Raw genomic sequence first — 18,398 nt, forward strand, 5'->3', positions numbered from 1 at the left:
CTGGCACACAAATAACCCGAATGTCATGGCATGAATATCCAATTTATTTCCTAAGGTTCAAATGAGAGTACTACTATCTCAATATTCATCACACATAATCAATTTCCACAACCAAGAAATTTATGCTATATCAATTCAAACACATATAATAACAATGTAGTTGTATTATTTACTTACAACTTACCTTGGATTGCAAAATGTAGACGACTAGTTCGACTTAGTCCACTTGTTTTGCTTTTCCCTGGTCTAGGCCCGAATTTTGTAATTCTTGATCTAAAATGATAGAAATTCATTCATTTCACCAGAATATAAATCTAGACACTCGAAAATTCATAATTGGGAAAAAATGACCATTTTGCCTCTAGACTTTCACAAAATGAACATTTTAACCCTAGGTCCGAAAATCGATTTTTATCACATTTTCTCACTAACCAAGCCTAGCTGAATACTTTTTATACTAGAAGCAACCCAAAATTCTCATTACTTCACACATTTATCACCTATTTTACAACTTATGCAAAGTGGTCCTTAGTTAGGGTTGCCATGAAAACTACTTCACAAAAGTTGTTTATTTCATAGCTATGATTCATTTTCTTCCATAAAATTTCAGAAAACAACATGAACACTCTCATGGTAAAACCCTAGACTTTCAACCATTTAACAAAATAGTCCCCTTGTTAGAAAACTCATGCTACAAGGGTTCTAAAAATGTAAAACTATTGAAGAAAAGCCAGTAAAGTCACTTACTTGCAAGAGTAGAGAGTGGCTGAAATTTTTGAAGCTAAAAAATCCCTACAATGGCTAAATTTTTGGTGGAGAAGGAGATAGGGAAAAAGATGATATCTTTTCTCTTTATTTTATTTCATTTTGGTCAAATAAATTACCAAATTTCCACCTAATCTTGACTTTCTCTATCTTTTGTCTCCTATGGTCGGCCATCACTTGTCCAAGGGTCTATTTTCCCTCTAAAGACCCCTAATTTTGGTTTTCTAGCTATTTAACACCCTTAGCTATCAAAATAAGACTTTTGCATTTTATGCGATTTAGTGATTTTTCACAATTAAGCATGAAATCGTTAAAATTACTTCGCCAAAATTTTCATGCACCTATATAATCATGCTATAACACATAAAATAATATTAAAAATAATTTCTCTGACCTTGGATTAGTGGTCCCAAAACCACTATTCCAACTGGGCCCAAAATCGGGCCATTACAATTCTTCCCCCTTAGGGATTTTCGTCCCCGAAAATCTTGCCGGTGGATAAATTTTGGTATTGGTCTCTCATGGTCTCCTTGGGTTCCCATATGGCTTCTTCGACTCCAAGTCTATGCCACAAAACTTTCACGAGTGCTATACTTTTATTCCTCAATTGTTTGACCTCCTGACCTAAAATCTTAACCGGCTTTTTGCCATAAGTCATGTCTGAGCTAATCTCAACCTCTGTTAGCGTAATCACATGTAAAGGATCCGATCTATATCGACGTACAATGGACACATGAAACACGTCGTGAATCTTTTCCAATTCTGAGGGCAAAGCCAATCAGTAGGCAACAGACCTTACTCTTTCGGTAATCTCATAAGGTCCAATAAACCGTGGACTTAATTTGCCTTTCCTTCCGAATCGGAGAACCTTCTTCCATGGGGATACTTTCAAAAACACTTTATCCCTAACTTGAAACTCGATATCTTTCCGTTTCAAATCTGCGTAGGATTTCTGTCTATCCAAAGCGGCCTTCAAATAGTCTCGAATCACCTTAACTTTCTCTTCGGTTGCTTTAACTAAGTCAACCCCGTGTATCTGATTCTCTCTGAGCTCGGTCGAATACAAGGGTGTTCGAGACTTATGCCCATACAAAGCCTCATAAGGCGCCGTTTTCAGACTTGACTGATAACTATTGTTATAGGCAAATTTGACTAGTGGTAAATAGTTTTCTGAACTACCTTGGAACTCGAGAATACAACACCGCAACATGTCCTCTAAGATCTGAATTACTCTTTCTGACTGACCGTCGATTTGCGGGTGGAAAGCTATGCTAAAATTCAACTTTGTCCCCAAAGCTTCTTGCAGCTTCTTCCAAAACCTCGAGGTAAACCTTGGGTCCCTATCTGAAATAATCGATAAGCGCACTTCATGAAGTCTCACGATCTCAAAAACATATAGATCGGCCAATTTCTCAAGGGAGTAGTTAGTACGCACTGGTATAAAATGTGCCGACTTAGTAAGTCTATCAACAACTACCCAAACTGAATCCTTTTTCCTTGGTGTCAAAGGCAACCCTGACACGAAATCCATGGTTACTCGGTCCCACTTCCACTTGGGAACCATCACAGGTTGAAGTAAACCTGAGGGTACTTGGTGTTCAGCCTTCATGTTGAAAAACTAGACACTTGGAAACAAACTCAGAAATGTCTCTTTTCATTCCCGACCACCAGTACTTTTTCTTCAAGTCATTGTACATTTTCACACTACCCGAGTGGATAGACAAACAACCACTGTGTGCCTCTCATAAAATCTTTTGTAGGAGCTCATTATCCTTGGGTACACAAACTCTGTCTTGGTACATCAAGCATCCATCGGTACTAATCCGAAAATTTGATTCAACACCCAACTCACACTGAGTTCTCTTGGCTTGCAATTCACCGTCGTTATTCTGAACTTCATAAATTTTTTGGAGAAACATCGGTCTAGCCTTTAATTCTGCTAGAACTGAACCATCCTCTGACAAGGCCAATTGGGCGTTCATTGCTTTCAAAGAAAATAAGGATTTTCTAATCAATGCATCTGCGACCACGTTCGCCTTTCCTGGATGGTAGTCGGTAATCAACTCATAATCCTTTATCAACTCTAACTACCGCCGTTGCTGTAAATTCAGCTCCCTTTGATTAATCAAATACTTTAGACTCTTATGGTCAGTAAATACTTGGCATCTCTCGCCATACAAATGGTGTCTCCAAAATTTTAAGGCGAACACGATGGCTACTAGCTCCAAATAGTAGGTCGGGTAATTCTTCTCATGTGGGTTTAGCTGTCTCGAGGCATAGGCTATTACCTTGCCTTCTCATAAGCACGCACCCCAATCCATCTAAGGAGGCGTCACTATACACCACAAATTCTTTGCCTGATTCCGGTTGCACTAAAATCGGAGCTTCGATCAACAAAGCCTTTAATTTCTCAAAACTTTGTTTGCACTTCTCTGACCATTCAAACTTGACATCCTTTTGTAACAACCTTGTCATCGAAGTGACTATCATAGAGAATCCATTCAGAAATCTTCTGTAGTATCCAGGCAAACCCAGAAAGCTTTGAACCTCTATTACATTCGTTGACGGTTTCCACTCAACAATAGCCGAAATCTTTCTTGGGTCAACCCTGATCCCGTCACCAGACACAATGTGTCCCAAGAATCCGACCTCTCGTAGCCAAAATTAGCTCTTAGTGAACTTGGCGTACAACTGCTTATCTCTCAAGGTTTGTAGAACCGTTCTCAAATGCTCTGTGTGTAACACCCTTAACATGTATCCGTCACCAGATTAGGGTTATGAGGTATTACCGATTAAACTATTATTCTTACAAATGTTTTTTTATAAATTTTAAATCCAAATTCAGATCACATATAAGCTCATAACTCAATTCATTATCAAATCTTAAAATAAATTTAAGATACACATTACATCACAAATAATGTATAATCTAAAATGTACATACAAATTTAAATATTTACTTCATACACGAAACATGGAACACATCTATGGCATCATTATTGATCATTTGGCTTAATGGATACATATGTCACGTGTATGCACAGGTTGCATTAAATTAAATATATGCTATTATTATTTCTTTGTTTTATTTATTTATATGGCATTGCTACTTTAACTATTATGTTATTCATAAGTAATACGTTAAGGCAGTCTATTTCACTTTTTAAATACTTATAAACATATAAGTAGTTATAACTGACCATGACCAAACAAAACTGTAAGGCAAATTAAAATGTCAAATTAATAAATCATTATCGCATTAAGAATGCAATATTTATTACCAACCTCAACCGCATTTTTTTACCATTCAATATAAGTCCCTCAAAGAGCCCTAATGATAATTTAATATATTATCATGCAAAAATTCATTAACTTATCAAACTGGAGATAAATTGCTAATGACAATCCTTGCACACACTTCATTTAAGCGCACATGTCAAATAAATAACCAAAAAAATTTAACATGTATTTAATACTTGTTACCTTTCATCACCGAATGGTAGTACCCAAATCTAGGCTTACTAAGAATTATGTCCATGAATTTACGAATCTAAACCAAAGCATAAAAACAAATTCACATATGTATATTTCACCTTATCTCAAACAAATCCAAATTAGTATAACAAGCTTATGATCGAACTTATCATGTCACTTACTAAATTATAATCCAACTTTGATACTCAATCATATTGCATCACTTATAAATGTTTATAAGTTATGGCATATTTCTCCCTACCTCATGCAAAGTCACTAACCTAATTCAACATTTCAATACACAACCCATACTATATTCATCCATGGCACACAACATATGAATCAAAATGAACTTATACCATTATCAATCTAAAATCGAACACAAGAAGAGAAACAACCACAACCAAAGCACAATCAAAAACCAACTTAAGTAATTTAGCCATTTTCACATGGCTTATATATACATTCATTTCCAAAATATTTAACACCAAAACCAGCCTATACATGCCATAATTCAAGTTTAGTTCAAAGGTACCACAACAATAGATAGTGTGATGATCTTGACTGTCGATCCCCGAACTTGTAGCTTGACTTCAAAATTTATAAAACAGAGTAACATAATACACAAAGTAAGCTACCACAGCTTAGTAAGTCATAAGCAATAAACAACTCAATAACATATTTGATTCATATTAACTAAATGAAATGTATTAACATTTTTAACCATCTAAGCCGAATACATGTACTATTAATTAATACATTATAAATCATCTTCCAACTAATAGCCAAAATAACCATACATCCATTTACTCTTTTATACAACTTAAGAATCATCAAATGTCATCCCATGTTTATATAATACCTAGGTAGCCGAATACACAGTTTATATGTACACCTGTTAAGTAACATTTCAATGATTCATATATCATTCGTTCACAAGCCAAATACATATACCTAACGCACAAATTCTTCATTAACATTACATATGATTTATAAAAAAGGTTCAGAGTATTATCATGCCTTAGCTCAAGTGGATATCAAGTTAATTCATACCTGGCCATTTAACTTGTAATACACATCTGTACACAATTTACCTTTGCCCAATGAACCATTCAGAATCGGATAGGACACTCGGATTATCACACATATCGTACAATGCCAACGTCCCAGACATGGTTTTACATGTAGCCACATATCGATGCCACTGTCCCAGACAGGGTCTTACTCGTAAACACTTATCGAAAACACAAATCGATACCATGACTTTCTCGCACACATATATCGGAATCCTATGTCATGACATATGTATCCTAGCTATTCCTAAGGTTCATACGCAACATATGTATCCTATGTCATGACGTCGTAACTCGGTCGAATCGAATTTAGAAACGAAGTAATCAAGCCTTTCCATATCCAGCTATATCAAATATAAACTTCAACATTTCATAACAGCATGTATTTTTAATATTTAACTACAATTAAACACTTCTATTTACTTATAAACTTACCTCGAACGTCGTAGAACGAGACGGGGCTGCTAATCGACAACTTTCGTTTTTCCCCGGTCCAAGTCTGATTTCTTTGGTTCTTGATCTAAACATATTCAAATTAATCTCATTCAAACATATTTTCATTCAATTTAGCCCAAAAACACATAAATAGGCAAATTACCATTTTACCCCTAACATTTACAATTTTTACAATTTAGTCCCTATTGCACAAAACACAAAATACACAAAATTTCACAACACCCATGTTAGGCTGAATAGTACCCATGCTCATACAAGTCCCTATATTTTATCAATTTCACATTTTAGTACCTCAAATTTTTATTTTTGTAATTAAGTCCTAATTACTCAAAATCATAAAAAACTCCAATACAAAATATGTTAATCTAAAACATATCTTCCATTTTTCATCATCAAATAACAAAAATCACAAGCTATCAACAATGGCGCAACTCAAAATATTCATCAAAATCAAAAATTAAAGCATGGGTCTTGAAGGTTACTAAGCAACGATCTCAAAAACGTAGAAATTATCAGAAACCGAGCTAGATACATACCTTGATTAAGCTTGAATATGGCCGAACCTAGGTTTCTTTTCTTTTCTTTGGTTATTTTGATATGCGGCTATGAGTAAATATGAACACATTGTGTTTTGTCTTATTATTTTATGATATATCTTATATTATAACATTTTATTTCGTAAGTTACTATTTTAACCTTAATATAAACTATTTATAATTAGCCTACTCTTGACCGAATGTGTCCATCCAACATTTCAAGGGTTTATTTTCATTATAAGTATCTCCACTAATAAAGACAACAACAATTAGGCACTTTCACATTTAACCATTAAATTTTTATTTTACGCGATTAAGTTCTTTTATTTAATTAGACACTTAAACGACAAAATTAAATCACAAAAATTTCACAGATATAAATTCACACAAAATAAACACAGAAAATAATTTTATTTTTTTAAATATTTTTCTGACTCAGATTCGTGGTCCCGAAACCACCGTTCCGGTTAGGGTCTAAATCGGGTTGTTACACTGCGTGCTCACTCTCGTCACGTAAGTAAATCGGTATGTTGTCTATAACGACCACCACAAACTTATCCAAATACGATCGAAAAATGTAGTTCATTAAATCCATAAACACCGCAGGGGCATTCGTTAAGCCGAAGGGTATAACAAGAAACTCATAGTGCCTATACCTCGTCCTAAACGCGGTTTTCGGTACATCTTGCTCCTTAACCCTTAGCTGGTAGTAGCCAGACCTTAAATAGATCTTAGAAAACATGGTGGCTCCCTTCAACTGATAGAACAAATCATCGATCCTTGGCAAAGGATACTTGTTCTTCACAGTCACTTTGTTGAGCTGTCGGTAGTTTATGCACAATCTCATCAATCCATCCTTTTTCTTCAAAAATAGCACTAGGGCACCCCATGGAGAAAAAATCGGTCACGCAAATCCCTTGTCAGTTAACTCTTGTAGTTGAACCTTCAACTCCTTTAACTCTATAGGGGCCATCCTATACGGAGCAATCGAGATGGGTGCCGTACCAGAACTGACTCAATTCCAAATTCAACTTCCCTCACTAGAGGTAGTCTGGTAATTCCTCTGGAAACACATCTGTAAACTCACATACCACTGGCACTAATTCGATCTTCAATTCAGACACTTGAGTGTTCAATACAAAAGTGAGATAAGCTTCACACCATTTTCTCAAATATCTCTCCGCAGTCATAGACGATATCACTACAGGTAAGTTATCCGATTCATCTGGTTCAACCCAAAGAAAATTCCCGTCTTCACATTTCAACTCGATAACTTTTCTTCCATAATCCACTACTACACCATGAGAAGTCAACCAATCCATAACAAGGATTAAGTCAAATTCATCAAACGGTAGCAGCATGAGGTTAGCTAGAAAACAATGACCTCTAACCATCAAAGGACAGTTTCTACATATTTTGTCAACTAACACATGCTTGCCTAATGGGTTTGACACCTTTACTACAAATTCTGCAGACTCAATTGGCATATTCATACTGGGTACTAATTTCATGCAAACATAAGAATGGGTAGACCCTAGATCAATTAAAGCAACAACAAAAATATCATGAAGAAAAAAAAACCCGTAATCACATCTGGTGAAGATGCCTCTTCGCGAACACAAATGGCATAAGTTCTTGCAGGCGCTTGATCCTCGGACTTCACAGCTGAATTTCTAGGAGCACCTTTACTGCTAGCCCCACTACCCGGGTTCTTCTGTGGTCTACCCCTCGAAGGAGCACTATTCGTCCTTGCTTTTTCTCTTTGTCATCTAATTCCGGACAGTTCCAGATGAAGTGGTCTAGTGATCCACATTTAAAACAACCCCTCTCATTCCCTTGGCACTCTCCAAAATGATGCCTACCACAGTGTGAACACTTTGGCCTATTTGGCTGAGCACTACCAACACTAGCGATAGAAGTGGTTTGAGCTTTAGACATCGTGTATTACTTGTTCTCACTCTTACTCGAGAACCCCACTGACGCATTTGATCGGGTAGGAAACTCTCTCGATCTCTTACATGAGGTCTGCTGTAATTTCTCCATCTGTCTTTTCCTTGAGTCTTGGGACTCGATGTTAGCTTTTCTCTTCTCTTTGGCCAATTCCTCGGCCTTACATGCTCTCTCCATGAGCACCACAAATTCCCTCAATTCTAAGATTCCAACTAATAGTTGAATATCTTCGTTCAATTCGTCCTCAAATCTCTTGCACATGATAGCTTCGGTAGATACTAACTCCCTAGCGTATTTGTTGAGCCTCACGAACTCATGCTCATACTCTGTTACTGTCTTTCGGTCTTGCTTTAATTCAAGAAATTCCTTCCTCTTTTGAAATTCTTCCTGAAAAAATCCCTAAGTTACTCGCTCTTTCGGTACGACTGACACGAGAGTATTCCACCATTGGTAGGTTAAGTCTCGCAGGAGCGACACTGCACATTTCACACACTCCTCAGGCGTGCACGATAGCTCATCAAATACCCTAATGGTATTTTCTAGCCAAAACTCTGCTCTCTCTAGCTCATTATCAATATTCACCTAGAATTCCTCAGCCTCTTGTTTACGGATTCTGTCCACTAGAGGTTTCTCTCTTCTAGCCATCTTTGCTCCTTGAGGAGCTATACGAATGGGTTAAAGAATTGGGGGAGGTGGAGGAGGTGGAGTATTCGAATTGGCACGAATGAACTCCGAATACCACGCATCCATCTTGTGGAGGTAAGCTTCTCTAGCTCCTTCACCCTGACTCATTGTCACGGTCCCACTATCTACTGGCGCGGTCCCTTCAACGGGAGTCAATGCATTACTCTCCATATCATCTGCCGTAGCTACGTCAGGATCCATTTATTATATATATAAAAACACAATTTGTGACAGCCCTAAATTGACCCTAGTCGGAAAGTGGTTCCGGGACCACGAAACCGAGTCTTATAAATAATTAATTGTTATATTCTATGTTTATGATGTTAGTAAATGCATGTATGAAAGTTTCATGCATTAATTTGATCATTTCTATGTGAATTTATTAAAATGGACTTATATGAAACATTGTAGAAATGTGATAGGTTAATCTATAAGGACCTATTAAAGCATGTAGTGAAAATAATGGTTTTGCATGTCAAATACTCCTTTTCTTATGCATAGTGGCGGCCATGATGGAGCATATATTACAATATGTGGTAAATTTCCATGAAGTGGTCATTATTTTATGTAAAAGAAAGGAAATAATAAAAGAAATAGAAAAAAAAAGGGTGATAGAAACAAAGCTTCATTCCTTTGTTTCTTCTTTACCAAATGAAAAGTGGATGAAGGGGGAGTATTCGGCCATCCTAGGGTGATAATGAGGTAAGTAGTCTAGACTAGTTCTTGAAATTTTAGTTGATCTTGGGTGAGATATCAAGCTATTTTTGTAGCCCATGTGGAAATTTTGATATTGGAATGAGTAAGGTTTTCGGCTATGGTGATTGATAAGGGTGATAGTTGTTGTTTCATACTAAATCTAGATGAACAAGGGTAGTTGCTTACATCTTAATAATTATGAGTTCCTTTCTTGAATCTACCTTAAACCCATGAAGCATTCGGCCATGGTTGATAGTGAAGGGGGTTGATTTATTTTCTTTATGTTAAATGAATAAGTGTGGATGGGTGAAGCTTGAATTAGTTAAATGTTCAAATAGGTTGTTTGGATGCTAATGCAGTATATGAGGATGTTGAACTTGATTAAACAATATTCGCTAGCATGATAAGTATGAAATGTTAAGTAGATGATATAATTGAAGGGTGAAGTGGCTAATAGGGACTTTTAATGAAATTATGCCAAGGCCGAATGTATCATGAAATAAATAAAAATGCTAAATTGTGCTTATATGTGTATTCGGCCAAGGAAGTGTGATATGAAGCTTTGATAGGCTTGAAAGATGAATGACCGAATGAGCTATAGGTCATGTATGGGTTAATTTTATGCATATGTGTGTGTGTGGCATTAGTAGTTAATGGCATTCGGCATTGTTTAACTAAAATTAGAAATGAATCTTAAAAGTTAAATAGGTTGCCCTAGTGGCCGAATGTGTTAAAAGCTAGTGTATGGACAAATGATACGAATGAATTGGTTTCTGAAATGTATATGGTTGCCGTATGTGTGTGTTTGATTGAGAAGTAAATTTTTTTGATTTAGCTCAAGAGCTTAAAGGGTCAAAGTTGGACAAGGGGAAAGAAAAAGTAATTGAATAGCCGTTGAAGACGTTCGACGACATCCGAGGTAAGTCATTAAGCATGTATTCGGTATTGATTTAAATGGTCATAATATCCATGCAAATTGTGTTTAATGAGATGGTGTGTATATAAAATGTGTGTGTATGGAATGATGACATTGCTGAATGTATAAAAGTAGTAACTTGCGTAGAGCGTTTGGTCTCGGCACTAAGTGTGCGGGCAATAAATGGGCACGGTGACAAGATTGGCACTAAGTGTGCGGGCTTGGAAGGTATGGCACTAAGTGTGCAAACTTAAATTATATGGCACTAAGTGTGCGAACTTAAATTATATGGCACTAAGTGTGCGAACTTAAATTATATGGCACTAAGTGTGCAAACTTAAATTATATGGCACTATGTGTGCGAGCTTAAATCGCATGGCACTAAGTGTGCGAGATCGTTTATTAAGCACTACGTGTGCGAATTTAATATGTATGTTCTATCGATCGAATATTTATATGGAGGTGTGATTTTACCGAGTTGAGTTTGGACAGCGGAAAGAGTAAGCACATTGAGTTCATGGCTAATAGATGCTAGGTTCATGCTCGGGGTTGAGTTGGTAAGTTTTAAATCTATGTGATGATTTCAATTGCATGATTGTTGTGGAAATGAAATGATGTATGGAAATTGCTTCAAATATCCTATTAAATGGTATATGAAATATAAATGTATGACTTGGTATGAGATTGATCCGAAAGGTCTAAGGAACTACGGTATAGTTCGGTATGGTGGAACACTTGGCCTTGTTTCATTATTTCATTTTATGATAATTTTAGTAATGGATGGTCGTGGAATGCTTATGACTTCTTGAGTTATAAACTCACTCGGTGTTTTCTTGTCACCCATTTTAGGTCCCTTGGATTCATCTCGCTTATGCGTGCTCGGAACCGTCGTTGAAGTCATCACACCGGCTGGAAATCTTTTGGTATTGTCTTCGTAGTTGAACTAGGAGAACGTTTGGCATGTATAGGCTATTTTGTTTTGTTGAATTTTGGGTTGTAAACTTTAAGCCATGTGAAAATGGCCTATGTGGTCGTTTGAGTGGGATGCTAGAACCTATAGCCACGGGTCTTAGAAACCTTAATTTTGATAAGGTGGCCATAGTTGTGCCATGTATGATGAATGATTAGTAAGGCCAAGGAAAGATTCATGAAATTGGCATAGTCATCTGCCGTAACTGTTGCGGACAGCAGCAGTGATATGAGATCGAAAATCACCAAAAATAGTAGAAGTGGAATTAATTGCTAAGAAAATTATGTACTCGAAGCTTGATGGGTCTATTTTCATATGGATGAAACGAAACGACCATATAAGCTGTATTTTGAGAGATATTCAAGATTTCGTGAGACAGGGCCAGAACAGTTTCTGGATCCTCTGTTTCGAATTTGAAAATTTACCATAAATTATCCAGAAACAATTAGAAGTCATGCCTTATATTCATAGATTCCCCTTTGAGTCTAGTTTCATTAGAAACAAACGGCATGAGCATTAGAGCTCTGTACGAGATGATATCGAGGTCGTAATGCGCAAAGGTCAGTATAGTCGAACCCTGAAACAGGGGTGACTTTAACTAATAAACTGTACCAATTGGCCCGACCAAAAATTCTATAAATAAATCCATGGATGGATATATGAGTCTAAATTCGGGGAAAATTTACGGATTTGGTTTTCGAGTTCTAGAACTCGAGATATGATTTTTAAGGTGGCAGTGACGCAGTTAACTAGCCTGCCTAGAACAGAAATAGGAAAACAAAAAAAAAAAAAATTTCCAAGAGAGGAATAAGTAAAGTAAGCCCGGTAACACCTCGTGGTCAAATCCGGTGACGGTCACGGGTTTGGGGTGTTACATTTTATTGGTATCAGAGCTATGGTTTAGTCGATTCTAGGACTACCATAGCGCGTGTGAGTCTAGCTATACATGCCAAATTGTTAGTGCTTAAAAATGTGATGACTTCTGACGGTTGAAATTTTTGTTTTGATTAGCAAAAGGAACCCAGGGTAGAGAGACCCTTGGCAGATGACGTTGAAAGTGTAGCGGCTGCTCCCGCGCAAGGGACGCCACCTGTTGAGCCTCAGTCATCCGCGAACAATCAAAATGAAGGGGCGAAACAAGCCTTCTTCACTATGATGAATGAGTGGGTCGCGCAATATGCCCGAATCAACCCGGCTGTCCAACCATTCCCGAATTTAAATACTCCACCCCAAGAGCCCGTAATGCCTTCAATTACTGATCCTGTGAGGCTGAGTAAACCACCTGTAGACCTGATTAGGAAGCGCGGGGCTGAGGAGTTCAAGGCCGTAGTTACTGATGACGCCGAAAAGGCCGAAGTTCGCTCGATAACACCATTCGAGTGTTAGATGAACTGTCATGCACACCCGATGAATGTCTTAAGTGTGCTATATCCTTGTTGCGAGACTCAGCTTACTATTGGTGGAGGACTTTAATTTCCATAGTCCCAAACGAACGAGTTACTTGGGATTTCTTTCAATCAGAATTTCGAAAGAAATACATTAGTCAACGGTTCATCGATCAGAAGCGTAAGGAATTCTTGGAACTCAAGCAAGGCCGGATGATCAGATTCGAATCTGAACATGAGTTCGTAAGACTTAGTCGGTATGCTCGGAGTGTGTGGCTGCTGAGGTTGCTATGTGCAAAAGATTTGAAGAAGGATTGAATGAAGATTTAAAGTCGCTAGTGGGTATTTTGGAGATAAAGGAGTTCGTAACACTAGTCGAACGAGCCTGCAAGACGGAAGAACTCGGAAAGGAGAAGAAGAAGGCTGAATTTGAAGCAAGAGATTATCGTAAAAGATCGGCGAGTAAAGCTCCGTTCTCGGCGGTAAAGAAGTTCAGGGAGGACACTAATAAGTCGAGGGCGACTTCGGGAATTTCCATCAGAGCCCGACCATTGACGGACTCGAGCTACTTTGGTAGCTAGTGTGGGCAATAATCGTCAAGAGAGACTGAATGCCCCCAATGTGGAAGACGACACCTAGGTGAATGTTGGGGTAAGTCCATTAATAGGGCTCATTATGGATGCGGTTCGAAGGACCACTTCATTAGAGATTGCACGGAGCTAGATGAGAAGAATAAGATGCAAGGTGTAAGACCTAGTGGAACAACGACTAGGGGTAGACCACCGAGAATTTCAGGAGGTAGGGGTGGTAATCAGAGAGGAGCCCTCGATACTACTTCGATCCGAGACCCGTGCTCCTGCTAGAGCATATGCCATCCGCGCATGAAAGGAGGCATCCTCCCCTGACGTTATCACTGGTACTTTTACTCTCTTTGATACTAGTGTGATTGCATTGATTGACCCCGGCTCTACTCATTCATATGTATGTGAAACCTTAGCATCCAGTAAGACTCTACCTGTTGAGTCTACTGAGTTCGTAATTCGAGTGTCAAACCCTTTGGGTCAATACGTACTCGTTGATAAAGTGTGCAAGAGATGCCCCCTAATAATTCGAGAATCCTGTTGTTCGGCCGATCTGATGCTTCTACCATTTGATGAATTCGATGTTATTCTTGGTATGGATTGGCTGACCGTACATGATGCAGTGGTGGACTGCAAAAAGGAAAACCATGGATTTGAGGAGTGCAAATGATGAGGTAGTCCGAGTCGAGTCTACTGATTTAAAAGGAGTGCCAGCGATAATATCTTCTATGACCGCTCGGAGATATGTGAAAAAGGGTGTGAAACATACCTTGCGTATGTGTTTGAAAGTAAAGAGACGGAAAGGAAACTCGAATCGGTACCGATGGTTTGTGAGTATTCGGATGTTTTTCCGAGGAGTTACGGATTGCCACCGGTTCGAGAAGTGGAATTGACATCGGTTGTACCGGTACTACGCCGATCTCAATAGCCTCGTATCGTATGGCATTAACGGAATTAAAGGAATTGAAGGTTCAATTGCAAGAATTGACGGATAGAGGTTTCGCTCGACCGAGTTTTTCTCCATGGGCGCACAGATTGTTTGTGAAGAAGAAGGATGGAACTATGAGATTGTGCATCGACTATCGTCAGTTGAATAAAGTGACGATAAAGAACAAATATCCGTTGCCACGAATTGACGATTTGTTTGATCAATTAAAGGGAGCCTCAGTGTTTTCAAAGATAGATTTGAGGTCGGGGTACTATCAATTGAGGGTCCGAGAATCGGACATACCCAAGACTGCTTTTAGAATGAGGTACGGTCACTACAAATTCTTGGTGATGCCGTTTGCGCTTACTAATGCCCCTGCGGTATTTATGGATTTAATGAATGGAATTTTCAGGCCATACTTGGATCGGTTCGTAGTTGTATTTATCGATGACATTTTGGTCTATTCGAGAGATGAAACTGAACATGCTGAACACCTGAGGCTAGTGTTGCAAATCTTACGAGATAAGAAGTTATACGCAAAGTTCAGTAAATGTGAATTTTGGTTGAAAGAGGTTAGCTTTTTGGGGCACGTGGTGTCCGCATCGGGTGTCAGGGTGGACCCTAACAAAATTTCGGCCATAGTCGATAGGAAACCTCCAAGGAATGTTACCGAGGTTAGGAGCTTTTTGGGGCTTGCGGATACTATCGACGATTTGTGAAAGGTTTTTCGATGATAGCTGCACCGATGACGAAACTACTCCAAAAAGATGTTAAGTTCGAGTGGTCGAACATTTGCCAAGAAAGTTTCGATCGACTAAAAACCTATTTAACCGAGGCCCCAAAGATTAGTACAATGAGTCCAGAAAGAGCTTGTCATATACAAATGACGCATCCTTGCTTGGGTTAGGTTGTGTGTTGATGCAAGAAGGTCGAGTTGTGGCTTACGTGTCGAGACAATTAAAGCCACATGAGAAAAATCATCCGACCCATGATCTTGAACTAGCAGCCATAGTGTTCGTCTTGAAAATATGGCGGCATTACTTGTTTGGAGAAAGGTGTCATATTTATTCGGACCACAAGAGTCTAAAATATTTGATGACTCAGAGAGATTTAAACCTGCGACAAAGACGTTGGCTTGAGTTGTTGAAAGACTATGAACTCATCATTGACTATCATCCGAGAAAGGCCAACGTAGTGGCCGATGCTTTAAGTCGTAAAGCACTGTTTTCTTTGAGAGCGATGGATGCTCACCTATCCATTTCACCCGAGGAGGTGCTAGTAGTCGAATTAGAGGTCAAACCGTTGTTGATTCATCAAATACTTGAGTCTCAGAAGGTCGACGCTGAATTGGTCGCTAAGCGAGACGAATGTGTTTCGAATGAAGAATCGGAATTTCAGATTGACGAAAATGATTGCTTGACGTTCAAGGGACGATTATGTATTCCAAGGAATTCGGAACTTGTTTCGATGATTTTGAGCGAGGCTCATAGAAGTCGAATGTCAATCCACCGGGTAGTACTAAAATGTACAATGACCAAACGCCAATTTTGGTGGCCGGTGATGAAACGAGACATTTCTGAATTTGTTTCAAGGTGTCTGATATGTCAACAAGTGAAAGCGGAACATCAAGTGCCATCGGGATTACTTCAGCCGATTATGATACCCGAATGGAAATGGGATCGAGTAACAATGGACTTTGTGTCTGGGTTACCATTGACTCAGAATAAGAAAGACTCGGTTTGGGTCATTGTTGATAGACTGACCAAGTCTGCTCATTTTATCCCTGTCCGCACGGATTTTTCGTTCGATAAGTTGGCAGAATTATACGTCTCCCAAATTGTTCGATTGCATGGGGTACCTATTTCTATCGTATCGGATAGAGACCCAAGATTTACATCGCGATTTTGGAAGAAATTGCAAGAGGCTTTGGGTACCAAACGCATTTTAGCTTGCTTTCATCCCCAAACCGATGGTCAATCCGAACGGATAATTCAAATCCTCGAGGATATGTTGAGATGTTGCATCCTTGAGTTTAATGGTTCATGGGAACGGTATTTACCTTTGATTGAATTCGCTTACAACAATAGTTTTCAATCAAGTATTAAGATGGCGCCTTACGAGGCTTTATACGGTCGTAAATGCCGTACCCCATTATTCGGGTGAACTTAGTGAAAGTAAAATCTTGGTTGATTTGATTAAGGATGCCGAGCGTAAAGTTCGAGTAATTCGTGAAAGTTTGAAAGTCGCCGGATCGCCAAAAGTCGATGCGGATTTGAGAAGAAAAGACATTGAATATCAGGTTGGAGACAAGGTATTTCTCAAGGTCTCACCCTGGAAGAAGGTGCTTAGATTTGGCCGTAAGGGCAAATTGAGTCCGAGATTCATCGGTCCGTATGAAGTATCCGAACGAGTTGGACCAGTAGCGTACCGATTAATTTTACCCCCTGAGCTTGAAAAGATTCACAACGTTTTCCATGTCTCGATGCTTCGACGATATAGGTCTGACCCGACACACGTAATTACTCCGTCTGAGGTCGAGGTTCAGCCTAATTTGAGATATGAAGAAGAGCCGGTTCGCATTCTGATGCGCGAAGTAAAAGAGCTGCGCAATAAGAAAATCCCATTAGTGAAGGTGTTGTGGCATAAACACAGAATTGAAGAAGCCACTTGGGAACTTGAGGACTCTATGAAAGAGCGATACCCGAGCCTGTTTACCGGTAAGATTTTCGGGACGAAAATTTCTTAAGTGGGGGAGAGTTGTGACAGCCCTAAATTGACCCTAGTCGGAAAGTGGTTTCGGGACCACGAAACCGAGTCTTATAAATAATTAATTGTTATATTCTATGTTTATGATGTTAGTAAATGCATGTATGAAAGTTTCATGCATTAATTTGATCATTTCTATGTGAATTTATTAAAATGGACTTATATGAAACATTGTAGAAATGTGATAGGTTAATCTATAAGGACCTATTAAAGCATGTAGTGAAAATAATGGTTTTGCATGTCAAATACTCCTTTTCTTATGCATAGTGGCCGGCCATGATGGAGCATATATTACAATATGTGGTAAATTTCCATGAAGTGGTCATTATTTTATGTAAAAGAAAGGAAATAATAAAAGAAATAGAAAAGAAAAAAAAAAGGGGGTGATAGAAACAAAGCTTCATTCCTTTGTTTCTTCTTGACCGAAATGAAAAGTGGATGAAGGGGGAGTATTCGCCATCCTAGGGTGATAATGAGGTAAGTAGTCTAGACTAGTTCTTGAAATTTTAGTTGATCTTGGGTGAGATATCAAGCTATTTTTGTAGCCCATGTGGAAATTTTGATATTGGAATGAGTAAGGTTTTCGCTATGGTGATTGATAAGGGTGATAGTTGTTGTTTCATACTAAATCTAGATGAACAAGGGTAGTTGCTTACATCTTAATAATTATGAGTTCCTTTCTTGAATCTACCTTAAACCCATGAAGCATTCGGCCATGGTTGATAGTGAAGGGGGTTGATTTATTTTCTTTATGTTAAATGAATAAGTGTGGATGGGTGAAGCTTGAATTAGTTAAATGTTCAAATAGGTTGTTTGGATGCTAATGCAGTATATGAGGATGTTGAACTTGATTAAACAATATTCGCTAGCATGATAAGTATGAAATGTTAAGTAGATGATATAATTGAAGGGTGAAGTGGCTAATAGGGACTTTTAATGAAATTATGCCAAGGCCGAATGTATCATGAAATAAATAAAATGCTAAATTGTGCTTATATGTGTATTCGCCAAGGAAGTGTGATATGAAGCTTTGATAGGCTTGAAAGATGAATGACCGAATGAGCTATAGGTCATGTATGGGTTAATTTTATGCATATGTGTGTGTGGCATTAGTAGTTAATGGCATTCGCATTGTTTAACTAAAATTAGAAATGAATCTTAAAAGTTAAATAGGTTGCCCTAGTGGCGAATGTGTTAAAAGCTAGTGTATGGACAAAT

The sequence above is a fragment of the Gossypium arboreum genome, chromosome 13, assembly GCF_025698485.1.
Source record: "Gossypium arboreum isolate Shixiya-1 chromosome 13, ASM2569848v2, whole genome shotgun sequence".
In the NCBI taxonomy this organism is placed as follows: domain Eukaryota; kingdom Viridiplantae; phylum Streptophyta; class Magnoliopsida; order Malvales; family Malvaceae; genus Gossypium; species Gossypium arboreum.